Here is a 5,243-nt window from a genome sequence, read left to right on the forward strand (position 1 = left end):
GTGATTCTGTGTATTACTTCCATCTTCTTTTGATGCTTTCTGCATCATTCAATAATTTGCCCAGAGAATCTTTCAATAATGAAAGTGGAGGCTTGAATTTTTCTTCAGTTCCCACAGCTTAAGAAATGCTGAGTGTGTTCTTCCTTTTTGTTTTCTGACTCCAGATCTTTGCGCATTTTGTTGTAATATTTGGCTTTATCATCTTGAAATGATCTTTGAAATTTTCTGTTCAGCTCTTGGACATCCTCATCTTTTCCATTTGCTTCCAAATCACAGTAAAATGCTGAAAATCAGTCCCCTGATGAATACTTGAGTAACTTCCAATATTTATCAAGCACAATGCCATAATCCATAGCATACACACATCATTTCATATATACGCAAGTACATTTGAAAAGAAAAATTCCTAGAAGCGGGAATGCTGGATCAAAGTGCAAACAAAGGACAATCTGCTCTCCTACCAGCACGGAAAGGTAGGTCTATTTCCCACACCCTCCTATACAGAGTTTATCATCACTGGTTTTTTAAAAAATAGTATCAGTATAGTTCTACTTTGCATTTCTCTTATTACAATGGAAGCTGTACTAAGCTTTGTTTTCTTTTAATCTGTTTGACTCTACTTGTAATTCTTTTTCTGTGAACTCCTTGTTCCCCCAGTTCTTTGTTAAGATAATCTTATAAAGGATATTTCACATTTGAAAAAACTAATTCAAGAAGTAAGTAAGAGCTTCTATTATAAAACAAATGTATCATTCAGTCTTCCAAAGAGGAGCTCACCAGAGAGTTAAAAAACTTTGCTGAATGACTTGACAGTTGCCTAGATGCAACAGCGCATGCTCCAAGGGACCTTGGCTGAAACCTAATGACTGTGAGTGCTTGCTTACCTGATTGCTGAAGGAAAGAATGTGCTCCTGTGCTCGAGCGCATCTTCCAAAGAGCCCAGGCCACCCTAGATCAAGCGCTGATCAAGTTGCACATGCTCAGAAACAAGTCCTCCTAGGTGCCTCCACAGGGAGTGTTAGGCCATTGAGGGTTGGCTGAGGTGCTACTGGCCCCCTACTGTTAGAACAAGCGAAGAAGGAATTCGTATTTGACAGCAACAAGGCATCATCATCTTGTGGCTCTCAAAAAACAAAACTGTTATATCAGCGGATATCCTTCACCTGACCCTGTCTAAAAGGTGTTTAAAGAGAGCTTTTTAGTCACCGTTTACACTGAGGAGGAAAAGGATGGAAAATACCTTTCAAGCTAGGGCAGATTACCCAGTAATAAGGTCAGCACACAGTTCTAACAATTTCACATCAAGACAAACATGTGCAATTGTTTACAAGTAAGTCCTGCTGACCCTGCTTATTGGGTAATCTAGTGCTGTTTTCAAACAAGTCAAGAGTGTGATAGTAAACTATTAATATCCCATAGGATGTGCACAAGAGAAAGGCAGCTGGACATAAAATCCTGACGAAACCACTTGTTCATGGAGAAAACATTAAAGATTGCCATCGATTCCAACGAAGGGTGCTGCACTCGCCACGTCTCTGCATTTTGTGAGACTTTATAAAACATCTAAAAACAATGTCCAAGGCTTTCTGGTTGAAAGCTGGAGAGCTGGTTCTGGATCCCTGAAGGCTGTTTTCTCCAACAAGGAGCTGCAGTGTCGCCTCCAACTCCCTTCACCCTCCAAAACACTTCAGGGGTCTGGTATTTGGGCATATTGTGGCATTTCCTTAGAGACCAAGGAACTCTGTTTGAAAATAGGTTGTAGCAAAATATTAATATTTTGTCCAAACACACCCAGCAGCGCTGCAGAAGAAAACCTAAGTAAAAATGACAGCATATGGGACTGTAATCTGTTCACGGGATCATCATGAGTTGAAATGGGCCTGATGCACCTTTACAACAGTAGTAGCTTGTATAAAGTAGAAGAAGGAAACCATGAAAATGCTACATGTCTGGAGGATCATGTTTATTGAGGGAATACGCATCTGAAAAAGAGACAAAGTGCAACTGTTTATTGTACAATCACAGTTGAAGACAAAAGTGCTACCCATAGCCAGTCTCTTTGAGATTTCTAGTACCATTGTACCCCATTTGACTGAGAAAGAACTTTGTCAATGCAGCTAAGAATTCTACTCACTGGCTCCATAGGATATAGCACTGGACTTTGAACCACCAGGTCAGCAGTTGGATCCCACCAGCCGCTCCACAGGAGAATGATGTGGTTTTGGGCTCCTGCAAGGACTTACTATCCTTGGCAACCTTATATAGCAGGGGTGGGGAACTATTTTTCTGCCAAGGGCCATTTGGATATTTATAATATCATTTGTAGGCCATACAAAATTATCAACTCAAAAATTAGCCTGCTATATTTGGTCAAACATTTATTTAATTCACCCTTAATGTGATGGCTGGAACTGCAGTTCCCTTAACAGGGCCAGGCCAAATAATTTTTAGGGTGTGTTGACCCGAAGGCTGGATATTCTTCACTCTTGCTATACAGGATCACTATGCATTGGAACTGACTTGAAGGCACTTAACAACAACAAGAATTCTTCATCAAATTTAGATGTATCATCAGTAACTGAGGCATTCAGCACTATGACATGTGTTACCATTTCAGCAATTTGTAAGTCTTCTACTCTTTTTTTTTTTTCCCCACATCTGCTACTCTTTGGTGTGGTATTATAGGATACGCACTGGACTACTAACTGCAGGTCGAAAGTTCTAAACCACAAGTCTCTCTTTGGAAATCATCCTATAAAGGTCGCTATGAGTCAGAATGGACTCAACAGCACTTAACAACAACAACATTGTCTTCTTCACAACTCTTGATAAATCAAGTTGTAAAATTGTGATTCAACCAGCTTTAAGTGATCATTATATTATCATTTTTAAATCTGAAGTTACTGAGAAAGATACTGCATTCTTTGACATAATTAAACAGATACACTAAAATTCTTTTGTGACTTCAAAAATTAGCTCTTTGACTTAATAAAATATATTAACCTCTGAAAAAATTAAACAAGAAAAGAGGGAATGCTATCAGACAGGGACATTTTAATGGAGGAATTACAGGTAGGTGTGGCCATATGAAGGAGTCCTGGAGGCACGATGGTTAAAGCATGCAACTGCTAGTTGACTGGGGTGGCAGTTCAAACCCACCATCTGCTCCCTGGGAGAACAATGTATCAGTATGCTTCTCTAAGATTTACAGCGTTGACAACACTATGGGGCAATCTGCTCTGTCCTACAGGGTCAGTACGAGTTGGAATAGACTTGAAGGCAGTGGGTTTGTTTTTCAGTTTGGTGGCCATGTGGCAGCGTTTAAGACAACTGAATGTGGACAAAAGTGATGTGTGCCACTACCAGGCCTGTCCCACAAAAATAAATCAATCCCCATGCTGATTTTTAGCAGATTAGTATGGGTATTTTGGAAGCCATGTTTTGAAAGGATGAAGCTAAAAGATAAGAAACTGGGTCCCCTAGGACCATCAAGGGAGAAGAGCACAAGCGAAATGCGGGACCTTAGCCAAAGAAGCAGGGACACCAGAGATGGAGGCAGAGATGAGAACATGGAGAGAGGGAGCAGCTGAGTACTCTAGATTCATAGAAAGAGAGGGACTGAGAGTTGGCAGCCAGGAGGCAAGCTTGCAGAATGCGCCCTTTGGTGGTGTAAATTATTATATATGCCTGAGTGTTTTTTTAAAAAAAACAACTAAAATGAATAGAGAGAAACACTGTTAACTGATATTACATGGAGGGAATTATAACCATTTTAATGAAACAAAGAATATGATTTGTTGAAGGTAAAACTGATGATCTACCCTGTAAAATGTTACTCAATTCACAATAAAAACTAAAAAAAAAGAAAGAAAAAAGAAATTGGGTCCCTCAATTACTATTAGGGTAATGCCTGCCATTCAAGAATACCTATTTGGGTTTCATGCAAATTAGAAGTAATGTTTGAACTATTTTTAGGTTTGCAGTTGGTCTTACTTCAAGTGAGAATTTAATATGTGATAAACGTAGCACCTCAAATTAGTATAAGAAAGAACTCCGTTTGCTAAGTGTGTTTATTGTCACCATGGACAGCTGTATAGCCATCTGGCAGAAGAATAAGCTGGACACATTCTACCATGAAAACTTTGGAGTGGGTCAAATATTAAAATGGGAAAAACAAAACCCTGCAAGTTCTAGAAGAAAAGACAAGAGAATTTCCTTATAGTCTCTACGTGTGACTCAAAACTAGAAGTCATGAAACATAAAATTGGTAAATTTGACTAGCTAAAAATAACTCACTGCATGTTTCAGTCAAAATACAAATGATAAACCAGAACATGGTTTGTTTTGACCCAGCCATCCTACCCTGAGGAATTTGTCTTACAGTTGTATATGAGCTAAGTCATAAGTGTATTATAGATATTCATTGTATAATTTAAGGTTTTTATTGTAGATTGAGTAAAAATATACAAGGCAGATCATCATCCTACCCTCAACAAATCATACACCTGGTTTCATTACAATGATTATAATCCCCTCCATGTACCATCAGTTAATAGTGTTTCTCTCTATTCACTTTAGCTCTTTTTTTTTTTTTTTAAACACTCATGCATATATAATTTACATCACCAAAGAGCGCATTCTGCAAGTCACCAGCTGGCCACCAGCTCTTAGTCCCTCTCTTCCCATGAATCTAGAGTCCTCAGCTGCTCCCTTTTTCCATGTCTCCATCTCTGCCTACATCTCTGGTGTCACTGCTTCTCCGGATAAGGTCCCGCATTTTGCTTGTGCTCTTCTCCCTTGATGGTCCTAGGGGCCTCTGTTTCTGGACTGTAAGATTAACCACTCCCCTGTTGCTGTTACAAAACTTCTACCTTTACAACTGTGACAGTCGCAATTAGTCATGATAACAATTACTCACTATTGAATCATAAGAATATCATCCCCATTTCTTTTAACTAGATCCATCTAGACAAGATGACAACTATTCAGCGGGGTCTCTTTCTTTCCCCACTACACTCCCCCTTGAAACTTTGTAAGCCAGTCACTTCATGTCTTTATCACTGCCTCATTTTAGGTAGCCATTGTCTAAGTTGCCCATCCCTATCTACCCTGTGTACAGAGGGGATAGCATTGATACTTGAGGTAAAGATTCTTACTCTCTCTGTTGGTATTTAGAGTTACTACCTCCATGAGTATAGGTCAGGTTCATCAAACTATAGCAATTTATCCTTGTTTCCTTTATT

At 39.2% G+C, this 5,243-nt stretch overlaps 1 pseudogene; it reads left to right on the forward strand.

Annotated features, from left to right (window-relative positions):
- The first annotated feature begins 418 nt into the window (after positions 1-418).
- The window catches only part of LOC102836324, a 31,226-nt pseudogene continuing 26,401 nt past the window's right edge, over positions 419-5,243 (forward strand).

The sequence above is a fragment of the Chrysochloris asiatica genome, unplaced genomic scaffold (genome assembly GCF_000296735.1).
Source record: "Chrysochloris asiatica unplaced genomic scaffold, ChrAsi1.0 scaffold00052, whole genome shotgun sequence".
In the NCBI taxonomy this organism is placed as follows: Eukaryota; Metazoa; Chordata; class Mammalia; order Afrosoricida; family Chrysochloridae; genus Chrysochloris; species Chrysochloris asiatica.